We start from the raw sequence: 14,756 nt of genomic DNA, 5'->3' as shown, positions 1-14,756 counted from the left end.
TGGATTGGTCTCTCTGGTGAGATCCCAATTCGTCAGTCATCAACGATGTGACGTTGAGAGTGACAGACTGAAAGAGAACCCTGTGCAGCTCTTTTCAACAGCATAACATTATTTTGCCTCCCTGGGTGGGCAAAAGCATATTCACTACATCAGCTACCAACTTGTTAGATGTGAAGTAAGACTATTATTGTTATTCTGCTCTGTTATTCCCAACAAATGATTAATTAATCTATGACACAAACTGTTTTTTCACTCAACTACATTACTTAATCTAATCTTTTTTTTCCTGATGCACTAACACTAGTTACTTGTTTATTGATTGCAGATTTTTTTATTTTAATCCTTTACTTCGTAAACCTCTTTTAATGTCTTTTTTTGATTCTCTCCTCTGATTCAGATCTCCTAGCAAAATCTGTCTCTCAAAGTCCATATTAATTCAATGCAGTGCAATGCACATCTCATGTAAAAAAAAAAAAGAAAAAAAAAAAGACTCTATTACTTTATTTACTTAAATTATGTGTGACTTTTGAAATTTGTTAATGTTGTTTCCAGTTCTACCATTAATAGCCATCTAGATTAAATTTGTTGAAGTCCTTTCTCTGATCACCACCGGAGGCTGATCAGCAGGCCATGCAAACGATTTTGAAACAAAGCTGGAAATCTGTGCCCTTTTTTTACATGTCATTCCCCATACTTTTCACAATTGTTATTAAATATATCAAATACATTATCAATACAGAATACTTGCAAAACCTCTACCCTATCATTTCAAACTCAGGCAATTGTCATACAGAATAATATGACTATAAAATGGTTTTTCATGTATATTAATATACATATATTAACATTCGTAATATTACATCCTAATACCTGTAATTTAGGGCACAACCATAGTGTGTGTTACAGAATGGAGAAACCTGGAAAAATGCTGTGCAATTTTACCTTAGATAAGAATAATCTATGCAATGTTTTAAACTGAATTAAATTATACCTTACATTAATTGAACAGGTAAGTGTGTTCTTCTTCCCAGCTGTCTGAATCGATCTCTAAACCTAATTCACACTCCCAGGCCTGCTTAATTTTGGCTTCATGTTTTAACAGAATACTATAGAAACATGACACAGATCCCCGATGCAAAGGATTAAACATATTAATTCAAGTACATTGTGTTCTGTCATCAAATTATTATTTGACATCTTCCTTCCACAAAATCTCTAACTTAAAAGTAGAAATACTGATATACATTTTTTTTTTTTTATCAAATGAGGCAAATGTCCCATCTATATAGGGTTATTTAAAATTCTTTGAATGCCGTTCTTCTCCCATTGTGTAAAACTTGAATCAAGCAAACCAGGAGAGAAGGCATGATTCTGGCATATATTATCTGTGTACATGTCAGGAACCATTAAATAGGCTGTAATCTGTTTCCATATTTTCGGGGAGTTATTTATAATAAAGTTATAATCATATAAGGCCGGGCCAGTTCTAATAGGACTATTAAGAAGATCAGAATGAGATGTCCTGTTGCAAAATGCTTGCTCCATTCGAAACTAGGACGGATCTCTATCTGACTCGGAAGGCTGCTTTCTCCACCATGTGAAAATGAACTTAGATTAGCTGCCCAGTAGTAACATTTTTTAGTTTTGCATAAATGTTACTTTGATGTTCTCACATTCTTATAATTCCACACAAAATAGTACAATTATTGTGTCTAGTTGCTTAAAAAACTCAGTGGGATAAAACAAGGGAGTGCCTGATAAATGTACAAAAATCAAAGGAGTACTAACATCTTGCCATTGACATGGACAATGTTCTCCAGGATTCAATATTTGTTTTCAAATGATCTAACATTCATTGATAATTTATCCTAAGCAGATCTTTAGGTTACATTTTAGAGTTTTAATGAACTGTCTGGGTTTTACACACATTATCAGTTTCCCCACTATCTAATCCTGTAGCATCTCCCTTTTCTGGAACTTCATTCTGTGTTCTCTATTCATAAAAGCAGTCAGTCACATAGGCCAGAATATCTTACAATTACAAAAAAAAAAAAAAAAAAAGGAACTTCTTCAAATGTTTTGTATAGGATATCAAATATTTCATCACACATGGTAATATTATTTACTCCCACTGAGTCAACATACAGTGACTGGTGATGTGTCTTTTCACTCCACCCATTTCGTTAGAAGTGAAAGTCAAATCAAACTTCTCTGTAGAGTCTACAGCACGGTCACCACAAGGAGAGCGAGAGAGAGAGATAACATTTACACAAGCGGCGAAAGTATGGAAGACAAAAATAGAAATTCTGCAAGTCAACATTCAGGTCAGTGAAAATATATGCTTTTATTAAACTTACATGCAAACCAACAAAGACATTTTGTGTGTAGTACTAGGCCTACGCAGATAGTTTCCAGTGTTATTCTAGACGAAGACTAACGTTGCCTTCGAGTCTAACAATAAAAAAACAACACGAAGCAGAAGTTATAGAACTTTAAACTCAATTTAAAAAAGTGAAACGTTTATCTGATTTATTTTGTAAATAGTATACTTTTTAGTATGATGTTTAGTGAGTTTGGTGTTTTAAGGTCTTGGACCGCAGTAAAGATAGTTTGCGGTTTGATATTCAGATTTCTTTTGGCTATAAATACGCAGTGCGCTGTCATAGACATGCAAATAATCATTCTCCATGATTTGTGAATTCCGGTGACGCTGTCCTTTGGGCCGATATTAGTTTTTTTTTTCGTAGTGACTTAATTGTATAATGTCTATAGCTCCGAAAGTTGGACACTTAGAGACTCTTCTAGCCACATTAAATGTTTTCTTATAACGGTTTTATGGGAGAAAAAGGCTTGGCGTGTTATTAAACGCGTAGCATTCATATTCTAACAGCTCATCTGATTTTTTTTTTTTTCTGTAGATAGTACACTTTATTAGTATGATGTTTAGTGAGTTTTAGTAGCCTAAATCCTCCTTCGGTTGACATATGTATTCATATTCGTATTTATAATCATATTCACGGCCTTCTATATGTGTTTTTAACAGTTTTTTTTTTAATATAATAATGTTTTATTTTATTTATTTATTTTTGGGTTCAAGCTGCATACTTTTTCCTTTTTCATGTGTAGTGCTGCTAAATTAATGCATAATTTGGATTATGTTTTGTACAACTGCTTTCTACTTAAAGTTAACATTATTATACATCAATTGAATCCATGTTTATTATTATTATTATTATTATAAAGAATGATGGAATTCAGTCACATTTTAATAGTTTTAAGTGCAAATGTTACCATTCAGTCTGTACATGCTTTTGTATGGTGTATCCTGCTTATGTGAAAAAAAAAAAAAATCAAAATAAAGTGAGGGGGAAAACATATTAAAAAGGACAAAACCAAACTTTTTTTCATGTCATTTCACTGTTTCATTCTTTAATAACTGCATGCCAAAATCATGAAAATTTTTATCTTTCTCACTCTATAGTCATATTTGAAAATTCATAAAAAATAAAATAAAATTGTTTTCTGCTATCACCAGACTCTTGCTGTACACATACATAAGTACCATTGTGGTCATTTTCATATCCTTTAACTTTATCATTATTTAATAATTGCATGCACAAATCATGAAAAATGCTTTATTTCTCACTATGCAGTCTATTTTAATTATTTATTTTTGGCTGTTGACTGTGTATTTGACATTATGTTTGGCTTAGTGAAGGTTTTGGTAATTTTCATTCTACCTTGTGTGTTTCGGTGTCTCTGTCTTGACATACAACATGAACGTGTCATGACTGGTGAATGTTTACAAATATTAATATGTTAATTTAAATATACATTTATGTAACCTTTTCCAATTTAATATTTTATCTGGTCTACCAGATAAAACTTTCAGTGTTGTTATGTGTTATAAAATGTCAATTTTAATGTACTTTTCCATTATCACTAATCTCATGTTATTGTCACTATCCAGCAAGATCATCACGGTCAGAAAGGTATTACTGTTATTATAGTGATTACTAATTTGTATATTGTGGTACATATCTTCATTGGGGTGATTGGTAGAATTTCTCAACAATTCAGCAAGTCAATCTAGTATTCCATCCAAAATGTTCTATGGCATTGTTCTCATTTCAGAAGGATTTTCTTTATATCTTTCAGTGCGAATGTATTTTACTACATTTTTTAAAAGTAATGAAAATTAATGTACAAGTTAAGTTTTAAAACATGAATGTGGAACTGAATGTGGCAAGACTGTTGAGCTGCACAAGCAAGGCTTCTCACAACGCGTTATGGGACAAGTGGAAATATATATACAACAGCAAATAGAAGTACCCACAATATACAGTGTATATATATATAAGAATAAACACCTTTTCAGCATCTTTTCAAGATCACTGGACTCAGAGATCTTAAAGTATATATATATGTATGTGTGTGTGTGTGTGTGTGTGTGTGTATGTATACGTGTACACATGTGTGTGTGTGTATGTGTGTTTGTGTGTTTAAACACGGTGGTCAAAATTATAACAACACTAGAATTTTTACCAGCTAAAAATAGCTTTAGCAATTATTTATTTTGCTGTGATTAATTCAATTATTTATTGTGTCAGCAGGAAATATCAGTATACATTCGCAAATATTTATTTTGCCATTAACTGTAATAGTCCACTGAGATTTTTGTCTGACAACAGCGAGTGCTTTACACAGAGATCTAATCTTATCATCATCAGTCTGTCTGGAGTGACATGAAAAAACAGAACAACCTGAGACAGACTCGATCAAGAAGAACTGTGGCAACATCTCTAAGATGCAAAAAAAAAAAAAAAAAAAAAAAAAAAAAAAAAAAATCCTGCAAAGCTACAGTACTGTTAACAGTTTTAGGCACTTGTGTAAAATAATTTAATGTGTAAAAACATTAAATCAACATTTGGTGTTAGCATCCTTTACATTTTTAAAGAGTTTTTGCCCTCGGTGCATTCTTTTTAGGTAGCTTTGCATGTTGTTTTATAGAGGGGTAAATAGCATTGGACAGGACTTTGGTAAGCAGTTATTAAAAAATTATACAGCAAAGTAAAATGACAATCACTACAGGGGACCTAGGGAAATGTAGAACAAGAATCTGTTGGAGTTTGCAGAAAACGAATTGAATTGAATTTTATAAATGTCTTTACAGTGAGGCATTAGATTGCATTGTTCATGATTTGGTAAGCAATTATTAAAGAATGAAACAGTAAAGTAAAATTACAATCACCACAGTGGTACTTGGGAACATGTAGAACAAGAGTCTGGTGAAGATTCCTGAAAACAAAGTATGAATTTTCAAATAGGACTATAGAGTGAAAAATATACTATATTTCATGATTTTGGCATGTAATTATTAAGGAATGTTACTGTAAAATGATTTGAAAATCACCACAGTTATACTTAGGGATGTGTACAACAAGAGTCTGGTGATTGCAGAAAACAATTTGATTAGATTTTTTTTAAAATGAATTTTAAAATATGAATGTTTAGTGAAAAAGAGAAACGTCTTGGTTGCGTATGGTAAAGTCTCAGTTATGTATGTAACCCTTGTTCCCTGAAGGAGCTAACGGAGACGTTACGTCAGAAAGAGACTGATGAATGGGATCTTGCCCGAGAGCCCAATTACCTTAGAGTGGTTACAAAACGAGCCAATGGTACGCCGAGTACCTTGGTCTATGGTATTTGCATCACAAGCTCCACCCCACAGAGCGGGTATATTACGAGCAGCGCGACCAACTCGCATTTAAGTCTTCACTGAGGAGCCAAGCCCAGAGACCCGGCCGTTCAGCGGAACAGCAATGTGGCAAGGGTATGTAACATCTCCGTTCCCTTCTACAGGGAACGAGAATTACATATGTAACCAAGATGTTCCCTCTCAGTCAGTCATGTTCTACTTTACGTCAGAAAGAGAATGATGAATGGGGTCCCTTACAAAACGCTACATGGCTTCCAGTGACGCGTGTGCGGGAGAGCACCCTGCTGTGAGGCCAGCACGAGTGAGGGCCTATAGCTGACACGGAATACACTGGGTAGCATATTCCAGCCGCACATACGCTAACAGGCTGCCTGCTCGTAGGAGGACTTACGAAGGCAGTTATCAGCCAAAGGTGGTGATACACATGAACTCTGAGGTACCCAGCCCTTAGGGTGGAAGTTTCAGTGACAGAGCTGGCAAGGTGCTTGCCAAGGGAAAAACACATGCTACGAAGAGACTTACTGTGGACATACACACATGGGCTCCCTCTGCGACTTTCGTAAAAGTCAAGCGGAGACAGAGCCAACCCGAATGGGAGTACTTTTTACTACAATGCCTGAAGAAACTGAAGAAATGGTCTGTGTTGGGGAAGAATGGAGACATTAAAGTACGCGTCCTTCAGGTTGATTGCTGCAAACCAATCCAATGGACGAATGCATTAAAAAAATCTGCTGGGGCGTTAGCATTTTCAATGGAAGTTTTTTAAGAGCTCGGTTCAAGGCACGCAAGTCCAGGATTGGCTGTAACCCACCTGTATTCTTGGATATTATGAAATAGGTGCTGTAACAGCCGGACTTGTCGGCAGGAGGGACCGGCTCTAGCGCGCCCAGGAGCATCTTTGCCCACCATTGTTACATGAACACCCCGAAACCTTGAGGGGATGCCAGGCGAACTGAATCGCATAGCCAAGCCTGATCATTCGGATGAGCCAGCGGGATGGCCTGGGGAGCTCTAGCCAGGCTCCCAGAAACTGATCCAGCGGGGTCAAGGGAACTACAGTGTACCCACAGTGGGGCAGCGAGGTGGAGCAGACAGGTCCCTTAGTGGGGGCAGAGTGCAAGAACTCATCTGACTCCAAGTAGCAAAGAGGGAATGAGAAGACCAGGCATTCTTGAGCTGGCATTGCATGGAAGCTGCCAAGGGGAGAGGAGAACAAGAGTGGCGTTCGTGGCCCCTTGGGACCCGGAGGTAGAGGAAACAGCTCTTAGTGAACAAAGTGTTCTCCCCCGGCCCTCCTCCAGGGAAACGAGTGATGAGCTGACATCCCCAACTCCGGGTCAACCGTCTCAGGAACGCCACTTGGCCTGACGCTTGGCAGGTTTAGGTGCAGAGACGCTGCGACCGGAGTGAAGGCTGCTGCTGTGGTCGAGCGGGAGTGGCGGAGAGCGCAGGGCGCTGCCCTTTGACGCGAGAAGGCTGAGGCGGCACCTCTGCACCTCTGCCGCCAATGCAGGATGGCCTCAGACTGCTTCTGGGTGGCAGAGAACTGCTATGCAAAATTCCCTACTGAAGAGGCCAGCCTGGGAGACCGGGGAGTTGATTCAGATCAGACTCCCTCATGTCTTCCAGGGTCAGCCATAGGTGGCGCTCACTGCTTAATTTGTAAATTGCAAGGTCATGGAACAAAGCAGGATAACGGATCCAGCATGTGATTACAGGAGGGAGAGGTAACGGAGCACTCGCGCAATCACATTGCTGGGCCAGTTTAAGTGATTTTAAGAGCGTGCATCAATTGCATTTAAGGTCTGTAAGGTCATGACAATGCCATGCGATTTTAAAACAACAATTTCCATGCCTAAAAACTTTTGAAAAAGTTGTGGAATTTTATTTTTCAAATCTCTGTGTAATAGTGATATTTGATCAGGTCCTACATTTCTGTAGTTTTAATAATTCTCGCAGGTTTCAAGTTTATAATGAGGTAAATCCCTGCATTTATTCAACATAGCTTGTAGGTTTGAATAATAAAATAAATCCACACAAACAAGATTCAATCAGTCGTTCGAAACCATAAACTCTCTCGGAGCGCGCTTCTCATCAGCACATCTTGTCTGCACTTCAGCGACCTGCTGCAAGCTGCGATACAAGCCTCACTCGCATTTCGATCGGGACAGCTGACAGAGCTGTCACTTGACTTGACTAATCGGGTAATTGTTGCATTGTCACAAAAGTTTTAAGTATTTTAAGCCATTTGGTACTCGGGCGCTCCACATGCTGTTAGTTTGTTGAGTTTAAGCAACCAAATACATACAATATGATGTCTGATGGTTGTTGACAAACAAAACAGTTTTATGGCACACTCTACTAAAATACAGGGGGAAGGAAAGAGTAATCTATAATTAAACAACACTGTGTCATCAGTGTTTGTCTTGTATCAGACACGTGCAATTAACATTAGGCTATATAAAACAAGCTCAAATGGAGTTAACAAGGTCTTTGGCTGGCGAATGAGGAGATCTGTGTTTTGTCCGCATCTGAGGCAAGTGCAGTGCAGTGCATTTTATAATATCATCGCCCTTTTAAAGGCTATATAACGTTTATTGTTGCTTAGTTTTCTTGTTGTTTAGTAAACTTGAGCTTGAGGATCCAATGGCGTAATGAAGTTTTACTGATAAGCTCTTTTAAATACTTATCATTAGTTAAATATTTGCAAAACCCTCTGATTTAAAATAATAATAACAAATTATAATAGAGATATGAATTTTGGTTAATTTTTCACAACACATATCGGTCTTCCATACAGAAACGCCACCCCTCGAGGAGGGGGATCCGGCAAAATGAGGTGCTGGATCCAATTTCGCAGGTTCCGGATCCGGCTTGATCTGGCACAAATTAAGCCCTGGTGGTGCTCCTGGACCACCAAAGTGGACATCACATGACCTAAGGAGCGTGAAGTAACCTTCGTCGCCCAGAAAGCGAGATCGGTAGCAGTGCGTGCCTCCTGCAAAACCCCTGGGTCAGCACTGCCCCTGTGCAGCTCTTTGAGTGGCTTGGCCTGGTTGACTTGAAGGGTGGCCATGGCGTGCAGAGCAGAAGCGGCCTGACCCGCAGCTCTGTAACCCTTGGCCACAGCGTGGATGAGAACTTACAGGCCTTGGAGGGAAGCTTGGGACCACCATGCCATGCGGAGATGCTCTGAAGACACAGTTGCATCACAACAGAACACTCCACTGGGGGAATCCCAGCATACCCCTTGGCCACTCGAGGGCAGTGATGGCGGAGGAAGCACAAGAATGGTTTCGGGCAGTTAAAGGTGCCCTCAATAAACTGGTCACTTCCTGGTGCACTTCTGGAAAATACTAAACGGGGGGTGCTGGCAATCAGCATGAGCAGCCCCCAGGAACCAATCATCCAGCCTCGAGCACTCGAGGAATCCAGTCAAGCCCGATGCACTCAGCTGTCAACTGGCAACGCTGGCACTCCTGAGGGAGGCAACTCAGCCGAATTCTCATCTCCCGAGGACTCAAGCCGGCCTTGTGATGCAGCGCTCGATATAAGGTCTTCCTCCTGAGCCCCCCGAATGAGATGTCAGAAGCCTGAAAGGGTTCAGGAACTCATACAGAAACTTAGCTGGCTGCGGGGTTTGTGAGGGGGGTCATGAGGATAGATATACGATTGCACCCAGAAACACATGGGCTAAATTATGTCTTTAAAAAGACGCAAATTCAACCTGTTACTCTTTTGTGAGAGAAAAAGCTCTTTCAGTGGGGCTGAAGCGCTCAGGGGAACGTGGGAGGTAACTGCAGGAAACCCAGATGAACCACTGAATTTCGCTGTCACACCAACACCAGCTGACTCACTTGTAAACACTCCGGTGAAAGCAGCAAGCGATGTGCTTGGCTCCAAAGTGAAAGCTTGAATGCGAGTTGCTCGCGCTGCTCCTTATATACCCACACTGCGGGGCGGAGCTCGCAATGAAAATTCCGCAGACCAAGGTACTCAGTGTACAGCGTACTTGTTTTGTAACCACTCGAAGGTGATTGGGCTCTTGGGTGTGCTCCCATTCGTCATTCTCTACTGAAAGGGAACTCTCATTCCCTGAAGGAGGGAACGGAGACGTCACGCCGGTGACCAACTAATTGGGATATCGCTTCTATAAACCAATCTACTTTGATTGCAAACTAGTCTAGCCAATACACACTGGCATACAATTATTGCATTCAGCTGCTGCTGATCACAGTGTGAGTATAAGGCAGCAGCACAGCAGCAGAAGCACAGCAGGTTTTTGTTGAAGAGCCGTTCCAGTGACCTGGTGGCTCAGCAGTGGTACAGCAACCGTGGTGATGGGACATGATGTCTTCGTTCCCTCCTTCAGGGAAAGAGGGTTACCATATGTAACCGAGATGTTCCCTTTCAGTTGGTCACTCTTGACGTCATATCGATGACCAACTAATTGGGATCCCTACCAAAGCGCCATGGGTGCTGCCCCTTACAGTTCCCTGTGCGAGCTGTCTGCGCCCCTATTAGGTGTAGGCCACGTAACAAGTAGTTCCGCTCACCATTGTCAAAGCACTACCGTCTCGCTTGGAACAGGGAAGCTGCGGAAGCAAATACACATATAGCATCTATTTAGGTGTATATTGAGAAATTTGAGGTCATTAAAACTTACACTAACCGGGGCCTTTCTGTGCCACTTCCCATTTGAGGTGAGAACACAGGAGGAGGCCGGATCTACACGAAGGCTATAGAACCTAGTGAATGTGTTAGGGGTTGCCCAGACCGCAGTTCTACACATATCTGTTAACTCTTTAAGTTGAGCTCGCAACTTTAACGGGCAGGGCCCACCATGAAAAGCCAGTGTTATAGCATCCAGAATCCAGTGGGCCATCATCTGCTTAGAGATGGCATTCCCATTCTGTCTGTTTCCATAAAAAACAAAGAGATGGTCTGACGTCCTGAAGCTTTGTGTCCGTTCTACGTAGCATATGAATGCTCGGATGGGACAGAGCAAATCCAGGGCTGGGCCTGCCTCCATCACGGGCAGTGCTTGCAGGTTCACCTCTTGGTCTTTGAAAGGTGAGGTGGGAACCTTGGGCACGTAGCTGTTCCGGGGCCCCAGGATTACGTGGGAGTCACCGGCTCAAACTCTAGGCACAAATTGTCAACTGAAAATGCATGCAGGTCCCCTACCCTCTTGATGGAGGCCAGTGCAAGCAGGAGCAGAGTTTTCAATGACAGAACTTTAGCTCAACTGAAGGCAAGTGATGTAGCACTAGAGTCAGGTCCCAAGAGGGTATAGACAGGGGCCAGGAAGAATTGACCTTCCTGGCCCCTCTTAGGAACCTAATGACAAGGTTATGCTTACCTAAAGACTTCCCATGTATGGCGTCATGGTATGCAGCAATAGCGGCAACCTGGACTTTGAGGGTTGATGGAGGCAACTGGAGGAGATGGCAGGCAAGTTGCGACATCCGACGGGAACACAGACCACCTTGTCAGTTGAAGTACACAATGTTCACTGTGTTGTCTGTTGCCTCGCAAACAGCCTTTGAGGCAATTCAGTGCAAGGCATACTGCTAACAACTCTAGGCAGTTGATGTGCCAATGCAGCTGCGGTCCCGTCCAAACCTCTGAGACTGCATGCCCATTGTACATGGCCCAGTGGTGGAGGCATCCGTGTAAACCACAGCATACCTGGAGATCTGCTCTAGGGGCACCTCTTCTCAGAGGAATGTAAGAGGCCAGTGTAACTTGGACCCGGAGAGTGCCGCGCTTCCATGGCCACCTCTGGACTCGGCCATAAAGCCAGTGCTGGACTGGTCTCATATGTAACAGGCAGAGCGGTGTAAGTGCTGCTGGGGCCACCATATGCCCCAGGAGCCTCTGATAAAGTTTCAGTGGGGCCGCCGTCCTGCCCTTGAACATATTCAAGCAGGCTAGAACTGACCGCGCATGTTCCTCTGTGAGGCGCATTGTCTGTTCGACCAAATCCAACTCTATACCGAGAAAAGAGATCCTCTGTATCAGTGAGAGTTTGCTCTTTTCCTAGTTGACCCGAAGGCCCAACAGGTTGAGATACTGGAGCACGAGGTCCCTGTGCTTGCACAATTGAGCCAGAGATTGAGTCTGCCTCCATGCAGACGACAACAGCTGATTGGTTATAATGCATTGTGCATCAAAAGTTCCATTGAATAATGGTTCACTTGACTTTGGAATATTTAAAGACTTCAAAAGACTAATTTCTAATTTAGACTAAAAAGACTAAATACTAATTTAGAATAGAAAGCACTTGCAAAAAAACATTTTATTTCACATCAGGAGGGTATGGATATCTACACAAGAATAGACGTCTGAAATATACGGCTATAGCAGTAATGCATTTACAGTCGCAGCTAATTAAAGTGACACGTTCTCTTTCTCAGACCAGGAACATCTCAAGAAACAGATGGAAATGCAGGAAGAGATGAAAGGACTGATACAAGAGATTGCTAGAGAAAGTTCAAACATTGGTAAATATTAACCCATTTTTGGTACCTTTTAATTCTGAGAGATTTCAACTTAAAAAGGTAAATGATATGATATGATATATGTATATAAGTGATAATCTATGACTTGGTGTTCATTAATTGGAAGCAAACAAAAACTCAGTGTGTAAGCAAACCACCCAACGCCTGGCCATGGTACCATATCCATGGTATATTGGTATATATTTTCCATGACTTTTTCAGTTTTAGATATTAAACTGTTAAAATTAAGTGACCTCACACAGCATGTACAAGTTATTCAAAATGATAGGGACCCTGGTTCTACAATAGAAAAAAAAGTTGTTGAGGTGGCAAATAATGTTCATTAATTATGTTACTTATGAAAACAATGTTACTTAACTTATTTTATATAAAACAATGCTAATTAACTTTTTTTGTTCTGTCTTATTTTAGTCATTTTAAATCTTCTTGAGGAGTTTTTCTGAGGCCTCATAGTGAGCAAAGGCAAATGTGCTTATCATTTTTTGAAGCGTAAATGACATCTTAAATTCCTCTCTCTCTATCAGATCTCAGGATTGTGCTGCTGGGTAAAACTGGATCAGGGAAGAGTTCAACAGGAAACACCATCATCGGAGACTCTGTGTTTAAGAGTGGTATGTCATCTAAGTCTATTACTAGTAATTGTCAACGACATCTGACAACAGTGGAGGACAGAATCATCTCAGTGATCGACACTCCAGGAATGTTTGATACGTCCATGACTGAAGAAAAACTGAAAGCTGAAACAGAGAAGTGTGTCTACATGTCTGCTCCTGGTCCTCATGTATTTCTGCTGGTCATGAGACTGGACGTGAGATACACAAATGAGGAGAAAAACAGTGAAATGGATTCAGGAGAACTTTGGAGAAGAAGCTACTCGATACACAATCATTCTGTTCACTAGAGGAGATCAGCTGAAGGGACAAACATTAGATGATTTTATCAGTGAAGATAATGATCTCAAGGCTCTTATTAAAGTGTATAGTGATAGATATCATTTATTCAATAATGAAGACATGAAGAATCGCTCTCAGGTCACTGAACTGCTGAAGAAGATTGAGAAGATGGTGAAGGAGAATGGAGGACAGCACTACACTAACGAGATGTATAGAAAAGCCCAGGATGAAATTAAACGGGAGGCTCTGAAACAAAGAGCTAAAGGTTATGGCAGAACAGCACTAGAAGTAATAGGAGGAGGAGCAGTCGTAGCAGGAGTCGTAGCAGTGGCAGGAGGAGCAGGAGCAGTAGCAGCAGCAGCAGGACGAGCAGCAGTAACTGTAGGAGCAGCAGTATTAGCTAAAGCAGGCTTGAGACTGTAATGCACAGTTACTCTAAATGACAAAAAATAAAATAAATATTCTTCTGATAGCTGTATGTGGAGCACATCATGTGACACAGTTGTGCTACCCAGGTTTGAGTCCTTGCCTGTGGTCCTTTTCACAATTATCCTGTTTTGCTTCTTTTCAAATGCTTTCCTGTCAATATAAATGTAAAAAATATGAATATGCTGTTTCTAAATGTCTAATCAGTTTTGTTTTTTTTTGCAAGCACATGCAGATTTGATTGAGGGACTGAGTTGTTTGTAAAACATTTGCAAGCATTGTATTAAATGTTTTAATTATTACATCAATTATAGTTTTCTGTTATAACACAGTTTCTTCTTTGTCATTGGATTGAAGATTATTTGGCATTGCAATTCTTTTTGTTTATTTTTTTAATACGCTTCAACTTCACTTAGTCCCGTTTTTTCCTTAATTAGCAGTGGTGGACGAAGTACACAAATCAAGTACTTGAGTAAAAGTACAGATACGTATAGTAAAATATTACTCCAGTAAAAGTAAAAGTACTCCTTTTTCAATTTTACTCAAGTGAAAGTACAAAAGTACTCAATTTTTTATGTACTTCAGTAAAAAAGTACTGCAAGATAGATGTTTGCAATTTTATATAGGCTACTTAATTAAATTTTATATTAGCACATTTTTTATAATCCTACTGCTCAAAATACCTTGGATTTTTTCAAAATAACCACTATATGGAGTCAAGATATATTTTTGTTGTTGATATGGACTACACTGATGAGAGTGATGTTAACTGTGAAGCTTACACTGTGATGTACCTGAGAGAAAACAGAGATGACCATCTGATTTTCACCAGTAAGAACAAAGTATTTTAAAGTTAGTTGTTTTACAGAACATCAAAGTTACAGCACAGACCAAAAGTTTGGACACACCTTCTCATTCAAAGAGTTTTCTTTATTTTCATGACTATGAAAATTGTAGAGTCACACTGAAGGCATCAAGGGCTATTTGAGCAAGAAGGAGAGTGATGGGGTGCTGCTCCAGATGACCTGGCCTCCACAGTCACCGGACCTGAACCCAATCCAGATGGTTTAGGGGTGAGCTGGACCGCAGACAGAAGACAAAAGGACCAACAAGTGCTAAGCATCTCTCGGGGAACGCCTTCAAGACTGTTGAAGACCATTTCAGGTGACTACCTCTTGAAGCTCATCAAGAGAA

At 40.3% G+C, this 14,756-nt stretch overlaps 1 pseudogene; it reads left to right on the top strand.

Annotated features, from left to right (window-relative positions):
* The first annotated feature begins 2,164 nt into the window (after positions 1–2,164).
* On the top strand, positions 2,165–13,743 carry LOC113038262 (GTPase IMAP family member 8-like; annotated as a pseudogene).
* The last annotated feature ends 1,013 nt before the right edge of the window (positions 13,744–14,756 follow it).

Source organism: Carassius auratus, chromosome 21 (assembly GCF_003368295.1).
Source record: "Carassius auratus strain Wakin chromosome 21, ASM336829v1, whole genome shotgun sequence".
Taxonomy (NCBI): Eukaryota; Metazoa; Chordata; class Actinopteri; order Cypriniformes; family Cyprinidae; genus Carassius; species Carassius auratus.
This window is presented reverse-complemented; position numbering and strand designations above follow the sequence as displayed.